The following is a 15,245-nucleotide window of genomic DNA, read 5'->3' on the forward strand; positions in this document are numbered from 1 at the left end:
TGCCCGATCCGAAGAGTTTTATCGGGAACTTGGGAGAATACAGCTCCAGAGGAAGGAGACAGCCGCGTATCGTTGCCGTTGGCTGGAAAGTTTAAAAATCAATCGAAAATCGGATGAAAAACCGCGGAATTCTATCGCTGAGGGTTTTGCGGTAGTCTCGTGTCACCAGTGTGGCAGGATTCCGTTAAAGAAATATCACAAGAAATCGGTTACTCTCCAGATTTTATCAAAAATAGTGGGAAATAGGTTTAAAAAAATGTGCCAAAAAATTCTGGAAATCTTTGTGATATTAGAGAAAATGACACTATTTTTTTTTACAAGAAATTTTAATTTAAAACACCAGAAATAGTCGATGCAATTCACTGACTAGACAAAAAGTCTCATGGATCCAGAGTCCAGAACTCCAGACTCCTAAAAAATTTGACAAGAAAAAATACTCTTGATTCAATCTGATTTTTGCTTGAATCAAGAGCAGAGCCTCTCAGTGTGAGCGGATTTCCGTTTGATCAAGCAAAAATCCTGATTGAAGCAAGAGTATTTTCTCTCGTCAAATTTTTAGCGGCTCTGGTGCTTGCACTAGAGCTGCTATTCCGGACGGTCCCAGCTGGGGAGTATCAATGCAGCATGTTACATTGTAGAGACCGCGCGTTGGTTGATGGGAATCGGCGCCATTTTCGGCTATGTTCCTTGTCATGACTTTATTTTATTGCATACTGTTTTATTGTTAGTCAATGCTATGTTGTGTATTGTATTTTTGGAATCATGGTGATACAGTCAACAATTCAAAACTTGTTTGTGCTTTTATCTCGTGATGGAAAAAATGTACTTTACGTTCAAAATTTGAAAATTTGAATTTTAAAGTTTTCGCGGTTAAGGAAGCTTTAACCACTGGGTTGGAGCTTCCTAGTCATATTATTCGATATCAGCTGATAGCAAACAAAGGTTACCAGGGAAACCGTAAACGTCTAACAACTATCGTGGCCATTGGGGCGATTATTGAAATGATATCGACTGTATGTCACCGCTTACGACAGGACATAGCCCTATCTTAACTGTGTAATATATCGCAATTCGATATTGTTTTGATTTTTAAATGGAGCAATTTATTCATAAAGTTCCGATTAGTTTTTCGCCAGAGCCGCTTTCCGACGCGAATGCGTTGGAGCTTACTGCTTGTTTAGAGTCTGTACCTTGGGCTTTGTCCACACGAGCGCAGTTCGCGGAACTTATTCCTCGAACTATTGCTCAATTCCCGGAACTTATTCCTTGAAACGAGGCATGCTGTCCACACGGGTTCGTCCGAACTGGAACCGGAACTTCAATAAAACTATACAATTATTGCAAAATAATAGATTATTATGACCGCCAAAGTAACAAAAATAAATGTCAAGATCATATGTAAAGGACGTGAAAAACAAAAACAAGCAAATTCACATCAAAAGAAACATATTTAGAAGCTCGGAGCACGGGGGAAATTCCAGGTTTTGGAGGAATAAGTTTCAGCTCAGCAAAAAACTTGTTCCGGGAACAAGTTCCTCGAACTGAGTTCCGCGAACCGCGTTCGTGTGGACAAGGCCTAAGAGACTTCTTTCCTAGTGCTTAATTAGAAATCTTAAGGAATAAAGGCAATCCTGTAACTATCAGTCCACAGGAAAGTAGCCTGATTTTAACAGAACAGTAAATGGCATCAAGTTTGATCCAACCGCATATTCAGCAAACTCAACCGTACCTCTGACGGGTGCAACTACTCTTACATTCGGCGCCAAAATCAGCCAGGAGTATACTGCCGTGCCAAGGAAAAACGCCGTATGAACATTCGAGAGTTGTCAAATTTCCTTCGATACAATGCTTATTTAAAGAAAAGGTATGATTACTTGGACTGATTTTAACAGAAAGGAACTAAGCCTCATCAGCTATTGCCAAGTTTAACTGGACAATTCAATTCTTTACGAGAGAACGTGTTTGTTCGGATTTCTTTGAAAATTTAAGGAATTTGCTTCGTACCGTATAGAATTTTCACTAAAATTTGCACGAAAATCCGCAAAACCGTTTTCATGTAATAAATTAAATTGCCCAATAAAATTTGGCAATAGCTGATGTGGCTTTGCTCCTTTCTGTTAAACGCGGTCCATTTTTCCTTGAAATTTTCAGGAACTCAGGGTGAAATTGCAAGCAAAATTAACTGAAAAACTAGAAGGAAAATATTCATTAGTTTATCAGGAAATTCGTGTTTTATCAAAGGAATTTTGGCAGCGCCTGAAGGTTCATACGACGTTTTTCCTTAGCACGGCAGCATAGTTGGGATCGTGACACTTTTTTCCCGTGATCAACTGTTGAATCGTTTTCAAACGAGCTCGATCGATAAAGCCTATCTTGGCAGTGCCATGTATCGATTGAATTGATTCGATAACGTGGGGTCGGGTCCGGTGAAACCCGGGGCCGGAACCGGCGGTTATAATAGCGGCCAACTTGATTTCCGATCGGGGGCCCGTGTCCCGCGTCCGGATCCGCCGCTGATAACGCATTGATTTACCACTCTCCACCCTGGAGATTAGGAGTCTCCCAGCCTCCCCGCCCAAGCCCCCCGCCTCGCCAGAGTGTGAGATTTACGAGGTGCAACTCGACACCACCACCTTTCCCATGCTGCCTTGCTGAGGAAGAACGCCGTATCAACATCTGAGTGTTGTCGAATTCCTTTGGATGAAACGTGCATTTTTGAGGGAAGTTATGCATGTTTTTCCTTGAAATTTACAGATATTTTGTATTAAATTGTAACCAAAATTGTCTGAAAAATTTGAAGAAAAATGTTCACGATTTTCGCAGTAAATTCGTTTTTAATTGATGGGAATGTGGCAATGTCTAAAGGCTCATACGTCGTTTTTCCTTTGCACGGGAGCATGCTCTCTCGGATACAACAACGTAAGCTGCCGTGTAGGGCCTCGCGTAGGAAAAAAAACCGTAAAAGCATCCGAGAGTTGCCGAATTCAGTCGGATGAAACGTGCATTTTTGAGGGCAGTAATGCATAAGTTTCCTTGGAATTTTCAGGTAGTTTGTGTTTGATTGTAAACTAAATCGTCCCAAAAATATGAAGAAAAATGTTCTCGATTTTCGCAGTAAATTCGTTTTTAATTGATGGGAATGTGGCAATGGCTAAAGGCTCATATGTCGTTTTTCCTTTGCACGGGAGCATGCTCCCTCGAATTCAGCAACGTAAGCTGCCGTGTAGCGCCTCGCTCAGGAAAAAAGCCGTAAGAACATCCGAGAGTTGCCGAATTCACCTGGATAAAACGTGCATTTTTAAGGGCAGTTATGCCTGAATTTTCTTGAATTTTTCAGGTATTTTGTATCAAATTGCAAACGAAATTGTCTGAAAAATTTGAAGAAAAATATCCACATTTTTCCAGTATATTTGTTTTTAATTGAAGGAGATATGACAACGTCTAAAGGCTCATACGTCGTTTTTTATGCTCCCTCGGATACAGCAACGTAAGCTGCCGCGTAGTGCCTTGCTTAGGAAAAAAACGTAAGAACATACGAGAGTTGCCGAAGTCACCTGGATAAAGCGTGCATTTTTGAGGGCAGTTATGCATCTTTTTCCTTGAAATTTTCAGATATTTTGTATTAAATTCCAAACTTAAAAGTCCGAATTTGAAGGGAAATTTTCTCCATGTTCTCAGTGAGTTATTTTAATTTAAGGAAATATGGCAACGTCTCGTTTAGTTCATTCTCGAGGTTCATACGTCGTTTTTCCTCTGCACGGAGCATGCTCCCTCGGATACAGACCTTAGATCTGATGGCGAATGAAATTCTCTGAAAAATTGGAGGGAAGATCTTCGAAAATTTCCCTCTAAATCCATCCGTATTCTATCTAAGAAACTGTGGTAACGTCTGAAAGCCCATACGGCGTTTTTCCTTGGTACGCTGAGCAGATCCTTGGATTGTGATTATGGGATCAAGGGTGGCATCCTTCGCCTAGTAGCTTAAGACGGCGTGAGAAGTTGAATAACTTATTTTTCGAGTGTTAATAATTAAGTTTAGTCTTAGAATGGCACGCTACATTGCTCTGAAGCCACGCATTGAGCCCGAAGCTCGGCGTTAACCTGTTGTTTTAAAATTAGCATTTGAGTACGTGAGACAAGTGCATGGAATATCCCTTTTTGCCGGTTCTTGTGCTTACGGAAGGTTGAGATGTTATGGTAGACTAGTACTAGAAACCAGCGGCTTGCAGATAGGCGATATTGTTCCTAAGTCATCGATATGTTGAAAACTGAGCTGTTACAGAGAGGGACATAATCGGACGTATTTATGCTAAAAGGAACCATATTCCCGCGGTGAGCTGGATGAGAAACAATGTAATAGTGGATATAGTTCTTTTTGAGAAAATGGAGAAGTGGGATTTTATATTAAATCGAAAGGAACTGAGCGCTAACTCGTGAGCTGTGGACAGGTAACAGCAGCCTTGTGAACAGGGCTCATGAGTTAAAGCCGAGGAAGAACGACAATAGAGACGCCTTTGTGCTGCTGACGTCACTGGCACTTTAAAATCCTCATTCAATCTTATGGCCCTCAACTAACGAGCACACCCCATCTTTCCATTTCAGCATAGTTCCATTCAGCGTAAATACGTCCAATTATGGAGAGAGAAGGTGAAAAATGTCAAAATCGAGATTCATTGTTTTGGGCATTTCGGGGACTTCTGCATGCACCCCCAAAAGTTTCAAAGATTTTCATGAAATTTAACGCGAATAAGTTTCATGAAATTTGACCCCAACGGCTTTCGTTTGACCAAGGCTTCGGTTCGACTCGAGTATTCAAGAAATACGTCCAATTATGGAGAGAGAAGGTGAGAAATTTCAAAATCGAGGCTCATTGTTTTGGGCATTTCGTGGACTTCTGCATGCACCCCCAAAAGTTTCAAAGATTTTCATGAAATTTAACGCGAATAACTTTCATGAAATTTGACCCCAACGGCTTTCGTTTGACCAAAGCCTTCGGTTCGACTCGAGTATTCACCCAGCGTTAACAACCACACAGTAACCAAAACCTTGTGTTAATATAGGAAGTAAAACACAAAATAACACCAGCTGTTGGCTGATTTTTTGTGTGTTAGTTTTCCTTTGTCAAATCGACCAGATCTTTTTGTTGAAAAATCTGCGACCTCGATAAAAATTAGTCGCTAGCCGCCAGGATCGGACCTAGATCAAATCGGTGGTAATCCAATGCTCTAGCCACTTGCAAGTTGCGACCTCTAATTGCGGAGTGGAGAACGAGGCACATAAGTTCGGCAGGACACTTTCTTTATGACCCGATGTCTCATGAGTAGCCTACGGTTTGGATCAATTTAATACAGAACTGTGTCGAGCAACCAAGTCCTTTAGGTTGACTTGACATAAAAAAGTAACACTGAGTGACATCATACACGGAATTTTAAACTGTGCAGTGGCGATATTTCCCTATCTGAAGCCAGGGTGCACTGGAAAAAAAGAACATTGGATCTAGAGTCCAGACTCTTAAAAACATCGACAAGGAAAAATACTCTTGATTCAATCAGATTTAAGCTTAAATCAAAAGGAAATCCGCTCAAATTAAGAGGCTTGGTTCTTGATTGAAGCAAAATCCGATTGATTCAAGAGTATTCTTTCTTGTCGATGTTTTTAAGAGTCTTTACTTCAGATTCAATGTGTGTGTGTTTTTTTTTCCAGTGTGAAAAATCGATTATTAAAGTCCTCGTTGAGGACACCCTATTTATCGATCCTTTTCCATAGGTTTAAATGGTAGATCAATCGATGCATCACAAAGCACGCCACGCCACTGGCAACAACGTCTTTTGTCTGGCGACGACCTGTCCCTGCTATGCGCAAGGTCGTTAATGCAAGCGAAAAGGAGTCTCTTCCTTCCGTCGAGGCAGCAGCGTTGCTCGTCCGGAAAGTTCGGCCAGGTCGGCCTGCTATCTCAGAATTTCCAAAGCGGATGGTAAACACTGCAGGGTGGTTGCGGAACGGAGAGATGGCGCACATAGATTCGATTCCGTCCGAAAGACTGGACAATGGACCCTAAACATTGTTCGAATCAAATCTAGGCATCCTGATTTGAGACGAATCAGTCCATCAAAATGTTTTCCCACGTAGTGGCAGAAAGTAGTCAACCAAATTAGAAAATACCACTATTTTAACCCGTGAGAATGCGTTTTGCCTACCTTGTTTAACTAAGGCGAATCGGTCTTTTAGAACGTCTTCCACGTAAATACACATCTTTATTTGAAGAAGTCAACGAAATAAAAAGATAAACGAGGCAAATCCAGCAATATGGCAACATTGCTCTCCTCCGTTTAAACTTACGGTGTACACTCGATTTTTGTCAAAGCACTTGCCCACTCCAAGAATCGATAAATTTCCATAAGTTTAAATAGAAGAAACAGTGCCAATTGGCTAGATCTGCCAGTGAAAGATATCACCATCCGAATCCCTAAGAACGCGTTTTGCCTACCCTGTTAAAGGAAGGCGAATCAGTCCGACGAAACGTGTTCATCTCTAGTCAGAGACCGTTGCAAGAATATCTCGACGGTGTAGATCGACAATCACATAACTCGGTTTGCGACGTCGCAGACTCCCGTCATCCTTTATTTTTTAAACGGAAAACTACTCAACGGCAATTCCATACACCCCGCCGTGATTGCCGTGGTGCCGTGGTTCGCCGTGGTGAACTGCCGTGATTTTTCTTCTATATGCGAAGAAAATTCTGCAAAAACTTCGAGGAATGATGTCAATTTCTTCTCCTTTAAAAAAATAACAAAGAGGCGGAGATTTTCAGACACCGCAAACGAGTTATGTGATTGCCGACCTACACCGTCGATATGGCGTCCTTCCTTAGCTACAGCAGAGTTGCACTCAGAGCGCGGCCTAAGCCCATCGCGCCTTCAACATCGCGTGATACTCTACGCATCATCGCGGAGTTAGTTTAGTTGCTTAACCCAACCAAACCTAACTTACCTTCTTTCTTAGCTCTGTAATGCTAAGAAAGAACGCCGTATAAGTCTTTAAGAAGTGTTGAGTGGCGAAATTGTCAAGTTCACCTTGCAACGACTTTTCCTTCAAAGTATTCAGCACGAATTTATGATATGTGAGAGATATGATGAGCGATTTTCGGACATCGCAAACGAGATGTGTGGTTGCAGACTTACGCCGTCAATTCTCCTTTCCCCCTAATTTTTTCCCTTCGCCCTCTTTTACATATCTTTGTCTATCGATTCGAATAATGAGCTCGTCGGGCCCACTGTGCGCCGCCACGTCGCGTCGTCGCCGTCGCCTAGCGGGGACGGGGACGGGGACGGAGAAATAAAACTGGGCTACCCGGAAGGAGGGCTAATTCGGAAATAAATGAAACAGCGAGCGAATGGCGAATGTTGTGTTTGAATTCAATCGATTCGCAATTCTCGGATTTATTCCTATTTCGCTCGATCGGCTCGACTCCCGCCCCCTTCCGCCTCCTCCGCCTTTACCTCCGCCTCCACCTCCGCCTCCTCGACGTCTTCCTCATTTCCTCGAGGGCCTCCGCGCTCACGTTTCGCCTAAAGCTCATCATGTGTCACCTCGCCCGGCAGTTTCGCCGGGATAGCTTTTCTTTTATTGGCGTCCTCTTCAAAGTGCTTCCCTCCACCGTAAGTGCAGTCCGTCGCGAGTCCCTGGCGCTGCGTCTCCTTGCGCGCCTCGAGGTGCACGTACGGCCGGCTTCCGGAATACGCGATGCCGATGCGCCAAGAGTATGATTTCCTCTATTGATACATCGAGCAGATGAATGCATGTCAGCAATCCGTTTCTGGGAATCGCTCGTGGGAGGCACGAAATTATATTTATCTTTTTATTACCTGGCTCCTCCAAGTCGGAGTCGCAGCCGAGTCTCTGCGTTGGTATTTTTATTTTAGGGGTCTCGCTCGCTCGTCCTACGGAGCCTTAAGGGTCGTCCGTGAATTGCGCGAGGCGTTTAACGAAGGGAGAGTGATTATACAGGGTGTCCCAGGATTAAGTACGAACATTGAAGGAGTCGATTCTTCGGGTCATAAAAAGACGTTTTTATGGTACAACGTTTCTTTCAAAAACGCTTTCCCTGGGGGCCACGGCCCCACAAAGTTGGAGAAAAAAATAGTCTTTTTAACTGTGTGACAATGTTTATGAGCCAATATTAATCAAAATTGGTACCAGGGGGTAATTTTTAGCGCTCTTTTCATTGCTCACCTCCAAACAAGGAAAAACTCAATTTATGGGGGGGGGGGGGGTTAGGGGGAATCGAACTTAAATGTGGCCAAAATTAATGTTTCTAGCGACAACAATAAAATTGATTTTTGACGGTACCACTAGATTCAGCGTTGAAAAATATTGAGATAATGTTATCTTCGTTCTTTGCTATAATTCATCGTTTTCGAGATAATAGGGAATGATAGGAGGATAATAGGGGACGATGGAGAATGGGGATCCCAAGGAAAGTGTTTTTGGAATAAAAGTTATACTACAAAAACGTCTTCTTTTGACCCAGAGAATCCACTTATTCAATATTCGTACTTAATCCTGGGACACCCTGTAGAGAGAAGTGCCTTACACAGTGGCGAGGCGTGAATGGTTGATCATCCATATTTCCTTATTTGAAACTAAGGTAAAAAACCGACTATGAAAATGTTCGTTGCGAACACCCTGTTTATCGATCCTTCTGTATAGGTTTGAATATGGCATATCGATCGATATTTTGCAAAGCACGCCACGCCACTAGCCCTATGGAAGGAGGGGCCTGCAGAACGCTAGGCAAACGTCTCTTTCAGATGAAGATAATATATTTATTGCCCGAAAATATTTCCAAAATTCTTAGCCTGAGTTCTAAACAATCTAAAATAAGTTCAAGAATGCGCTAATTTCTTACGCCAATAAGGTATCAGACAAGGTTTGAACAAACTAGGAAAAAAGTTGCATGCTTCTCTTTAAAATTTTATGTTGAAAACAATCCGCGAAGGAAGAAGTACGGAAATCAACTCCTGAGCGAGATAGTAACAAGTATTTACACCTTCAACACAAATAAAATAGAAGTTTGATTTTACAAATGACGTCATTTATATCATTGCCATTTAACCAATATTAACTGTAAACACTTATATCTTGTCCAGAAGTTGAGTTCCAGGCTTCCCGTTGTGTAATTCGTTTTCCTTGAATGTGGCGTAGTGCTCTGATTTATAATCTTATGTAGGGGCCAATTTTGAAGTTAAGAGGGAATTTCACTTTTTCCTGATATTCTCATCGAAATGTTTGAGTCATTTTTTACAAATAGCAACTCTTCCTTTCGCGGTAGCATAACTTTGTGACGGACCCATTCTTGCCTTTATGGTGCTAATGCCTTTTTGAGAATGACCCATTCATTCGGCAGAGACGCGTCCAGTGCGAGGTTGACAACAGTTGTTTTCCATCATTTGAACCTTTGATGAATAATCGATTCATATCGGACCTCTTGGTCCCTCTGAGAATGAATTCATTCTCTTAGGGTTTAATGGAGATAAAACCAGTGAAAATTTTGCAAGTCGGCATCACTGTTTTTCCTCCATTTAAATCCATTAAAATTATCGGTTTTACTCATATTTTCACTTCACTGTCGTGGTAGTGCAGGAGGAACGACGAGCAAGCTGTCAGATGTGGCGGAAGTTCTTGCGATAAGATGTCACATTCTTAGGGAAGTCATGAATATTATTTATTGAAATTTTGAGATACTTCAGATTACATTGTGATGTCAATCCATTGAAAAACTGAAAGCAAGATCGTACAACTTACGACGCAAAAGACACACTGTACTATGAACAAGTGACTTTGGGACAAGCGAAAGAATGTTAGAATGAAAGAATTGTTAAGAATGACGACGCACAATTTACGCCTTCATTGTGAAAAGATACTTCCGAGCGTGACCCCGGAGGCCGAATAGTTGTATCATATAAAAATCTAATTTGCAGTTTCAAAAGACTGAAAACTACGGTTGACTAACGAAGTACGGTTGCCTCGGATACTTCTTCGATTAGACCTCTGTCGTGCCGAGGAAAAACGTCGTATGAGCATTTGAACGTTGCCAAATTTATTCAAAAAATATTTATTTTACTTATGATTAGTTTTTGTTAAATAATTTTTGTTTAAGTACTTATCAGGAAATCGTGAAACAAGTCTATTACTCATTAATATTTAATTAAGAAGTCCCCCCGTCCCAACTTATCGCTCTTGTAATGTTTTTCTTTCCGTTTGTAATGATCTACTATCCTGTCTAAATAAACCACCAGACAAAAAGGTGATAATTAAAACATCCAAATATCTAATTCCTCATCAATAGGGCCACGGAAATACTTCATGCAGCATTGTAATTTCACCGCGACGTTTTTTACCAGAATGTATATTATTCCCCGATTAACCAAAATGATATTGGATGAAAAAAAAATTGAAAACTTCGCATCAGAGATACGTGTTTTTAAAACGCCGCTGTCTAGTGTCTACTTTGACTTTCCACGAGTAATGTGCATGATTTGAAGCGATCGCTAATTTCAATTAACTGTTAAAAATGATAATTTTCCGTTTTCCGCACTGCTCCTTCGTAACCGCTCACAGCTGGTCTTAACGAGTTTAAATTTTTTGACGAGTCACAAGCAAAAACTCTTCAAATTCTTGAAGTAGAGTGTCTACTGAGTCATTTAAGCCAAAAAGAAAAAAATTCTGTCGAGCTCCTGGAAAATAAAGTCGATTTAAAGGTATTTTTGGGCTAAAATAGCCAAATTACCCATAGCAAGGCCCCTCATATTATTTAAAAAATTGTTTTCTTCCTGGGTATAATGCCCAAGTTTCTTAAACATGCATATTTTAAGCCTCCGATTACTTAAACTACCAATTTTAACCATATGGTAAATTTTGGGGGCCTAAAATGAGCCCTCAGAGCCAAAAATTGCAAACATTTTCGAAAACTTCGGATTTTCAGGGGGGTGTTTTTTTTAAACGTTGTTTTTTCTACAGTCGTCAATGAGTAATTCTGGAGGGCATTTTCGATTACATAATTGACATTTTGACTGTTCAGGTGAAGGGGGAAGGGGGCATCAGGCTTTGCTTTGCCATTCTCACATGCGCAGTTTCTGAAAACGCTTGAAAATTCCCTATTACATTGGAAGTCCAAAATATCCCTTTTAAATCATTAATTACTGTATCTGATATTATGAAATATGCAGCAGGGGTTACTACACCCCCCCCCCCCCTCCTCACTACGCGATGCATGGAAACCTTGATCTTCCTGCGCGCGCTACGAAAACGTTTGAAAGTTCCCTAATACATTGGAAGTCCAAAATATCCCTTTTTAATTCATTAATTACTGCTTCTGATATTATGAAATATGCAGCAGGAGTTACTGTCCCCCCCACCCCTCCTCCTCACTACGAGATGCATGGAAACCTTGATCTTACTGCGCGCGCTAACGGATCCTTGCTTTTCGCATCCGGACATTTTCAGGATAAACTTGTAGCATAAACATGTCCATTTATATGTAATGCTAAAGACCGCCAAATGTTTTATTGCAAATGCCCGGATCTACTATACAACGGACTGCCATCACGCCAAAAGCAAGGATCCGTTAGCGCGCGCAGTAAGATCAAGGTTTCCATGCATCTCGTAGTGAGGAGGAGGGGTGGGGGGACAGGTTAAAATTGGTAGTTTAAGTAATCGGAGGCTTAAAATATGCATGTTTAAGAAACTTGGGCATTATACCCAGGAAGAAAACAATTTTTTAAATAATATGAGGGGCCTTGCTATGGGTAATTTGGCTATTTTAGCCCAAAAATACCTTTAAATCGACTTTATTTTCCAGGAGCTCGACAGAATTTTTTTCTTTTTGGCTTAAATGACTCAGTAGACACTCTACTTCAAGAATCTGAAGAGTTTTTGCTTGTGACTCGTCAAAAAATTTGAACTCGTTAAGACCAGCTGTGCGCTGTGTTAAGGGAAAATGCCATACAAACATTTGAATGTTGCGAAAATTCTTCTGATGATAGGTATGTTTATTTTCGGGAAAAATGTTCAATATCTTTCTTTGATACTTGGAGACACTCAGCTGATGTTGCTCCTTAAATTCTGCAAAAAATCTAAGAGAAAATACACATTTACTCTTAAGACAATTCGGTTCCTATTAGCAGCAGTTAGGCAACGTTTGAATGCTCTTACGGTGTTCTACCTCAGTACGGCAAGATGGGTAAAACACAAGTATTTTTCGTCTCAGCGGTGAATCCGAGAGATGCAAAGCAGTACGGCAACCCGCTCAGGAAGAACGCCGTATCAGTCTTCGGACGTTGCCATAACTCCTTAGATTCAATAATAAAATTTTGGGAGGCTTGAGAATATTGTTGGCCAAATTTTTCAGAGAATTCGGTTCTCAATTTAATCCAAATAATTAAAAAAAAGTCAAGGGAAACTGTTGAGAGCTTTCCTCGATAATCAAAATGTTACTGAAGTAAATTTTTCAACTCTTGATTGTTCATAATGCGTTTTGCCCCTGTACGGCAGTAAGGATATTACCGTCGCTAATGTGGCTCAGTTTTCCTCACCTATGGGAGGAAGGGCCTAAAGTGTTTTTCGTCATTTCAGACGCAGGAACTCAGCGCCAAGATAAAGATTCAGCGGAATGAGCGGGAAGCTTGATGGGGGAGCAAAACAGCCTGAATCTCACAATGTTATTGCCAAGTAGTGCTGAAAAATCACTTTTTGTCCCCATTCCACACGATTTTAAGTGACCCATTTTATCGCATCACCTGACAACCGTGCCTCACAAGGTGATGATTTAGTACACTCTCAGTTGCCGAACGACGCTGCAGTAGCATGAATTTCACTAGGTTGCTCTCTTAATTACAGTCGTGACGTCAACATTCGTGATGGGGTGACTCTGAGCCATTCCAGAACTTGGTGAGAATTACAAGGGCTGGAAATAAGCCTCTGTACCTCATCTGTTAGTTGGTACGTTTTCTGGCAGCACAGTTTTGTGCTTCGGTGAGTCCCGGCATAAGTGTGTGTTACGGAGACAAAGCGTTCATTTCAGGGTGTCTGACAACCTAGGAAACCGAAAAACAAATAGGCTGGAGGCTAGGAGGCTAGGAACACTAATCAAAATAAACAAAATCTGTGAATCTAGCGTTCTTTAGTATGTTATCAACTAAGGGAAGTTTAAGGAAACCTGATTCTGACGCACAATTGGCTGGTTATATCACCCAAAATTCGGTTTCCAATCTAACGTACCTCACTGGGAGAAAAAAAAACACATTGGATCTAGAGTTCAGACTCTTAAAAACGTCGACGAGAAAAAATACTCTTGATTCAATCAGATTAAAGCTTAAATCAAGAACCAAGTCTCTTAATTTGAGCGGATTTCCTTTTGATTTAAGCTTAAATCTGATTGAATCAAGAGTATTTTTTCTTGTCGATGTTTTTAAGAGTCTGGACTCTAGATCCAATGTGTTTTTTTTCCTGTGCACCTCCCGGCCAAAGTATCACAAGCGCCATGCGACGTCTCAAAATGTCCACCGCAATTTTATTTTTTTAAAGAGAAATTGTTCAACGAAGCTATCCGAAAATTTCAATGAATTTCCTTTGTGCTGCCCACACAGTTCAGTAAAATTTTCAAATAGATTTAACCAACAATTTCTCTAAGAAATAAAATAAAATGGCGGCAGAAATTTTGAAATAACGCTCGTGATACTTCGGCCGAAGGTGACGACATGAACAAATTCATAGTGCATGACGTTTAATTCGTCGCATTTGTGTTTTTTTCCTTATTAATGCAACATGTTAATAATAATAATTTTTTTATCTCTTGTTTCAGGATTAACAGCTACGAGCCTCTCATAAGGTATGGTTTTTTAATTTTGTGGTATGACACAATTTCTCCTCACTTAATTATACAATTTCCCATCTCCCATCTGGACTCTAGATCCAATGTGTTTTTTTCCCCCAATGTTCGTATTTAAATAAATCTCTATACAGGGTGTTCCAAAAGTCCATCCCCCCCCTCTCTAACTTTTGAACGGCTCGAGCTAGAAAAATGAAACTTTGGGAATGTCCCTATCTCAAAGGGGACCATCTTTGGGGCGGCGGGGCCCCCAACCTTTTTTTATTAAATGGCAACCCCTATTTTGTGATACCTCATTCGAAGGAACATAAAAAACAAATAATTTTGGCGCAGATCGCAGATCAATATCTTAAGTTTTGACTGAGTTATGATAGGTCAAAGGTCAAATTTGACCTATTTTCAAAAAATCAGAACTCCGATTCAAATTATCGTAAAGCAAAAGTAAAACGGGAAAATTTACCAAATTGTGTTCGCTTTTAAGTAAAAGTTGCAAAAATCACTTCGAACTAATTTTAAGGAGAGGTTCGGACCCCCAAATACGTCAATTCAAAGGTTCTATGATTTTCCCGCGAAATAAACCAATTTCCCCTTGATTTGCCTCCACATTATCTCAGTAAGATCAAAATCAGTTCAAAATTAGGCGAACTGACGTTGGCAAGTCCCCAAATTTCGGGAAAAGTTTCAAAAAACCAAATTTAAGGTGATTGAACGCGAGACGCTTGGCTATCTCCTATCTCCCTCGCACACATACGCGGGCCGCCTGGCTTTTTGCTGTCTCTCTCGCACATACAAGCGTTCCTTCAGGCGATTTTCTATCTCTCTCGCACACTTGAGCGTGCCGCCTGGGTATTTTCTGTCTCTCTCGTACACGAAAGCGACTCGCTAGACGAGTGGGAGCTTCCTGATTTTTTGATTTATCAGGTTGAGTTGGAAATAAAACCTTCTGGAGAATTGGAAGGAGAATACTAACAAGTTCCTCTAAAATTGCATACCTCATTGAACGAAATTAAGCAACGTCCATACCACAGTGCTAAGGAAGAACGCCGCATGAACATAGATTTGCCACATTCATCCGGGTGAAACAAGCATTTTTCTTTCTTTTTTTTGGAAGTTGTGCATATTTATATCGCATGGGAGTTATCGTTGGGTTTTTTATTACTAAAGGACTGAAACAAGGGTGTTGTTTGTCGCCAACCCTATTAAAGTGTGTACCTGAAGAAGTTTAAAGAATGGAAAGATGCTTTCGGCGAATGGGCGTCCCGCTACGTGGAAGATGGACCCTTTATAACTCTGTGCTTTGCTGATTCAGCAGTGGTAATAGCTCGGACGAAGAAGATGCGAATTACATGACACGAAG

Source organism: Bemisia tabaci, chromosome 5, assembly GCF_918797505.1.
Source record: "Bemisia tabaci chromosome 5, PGI_BMITA_v3".
Taxonomy (NCBI): Eukaryota; Metazoa; Arthropoda; class Insecta; order Hemiptera; family Aleyrodidae; genus Bemisia; species Bemisia tabaci.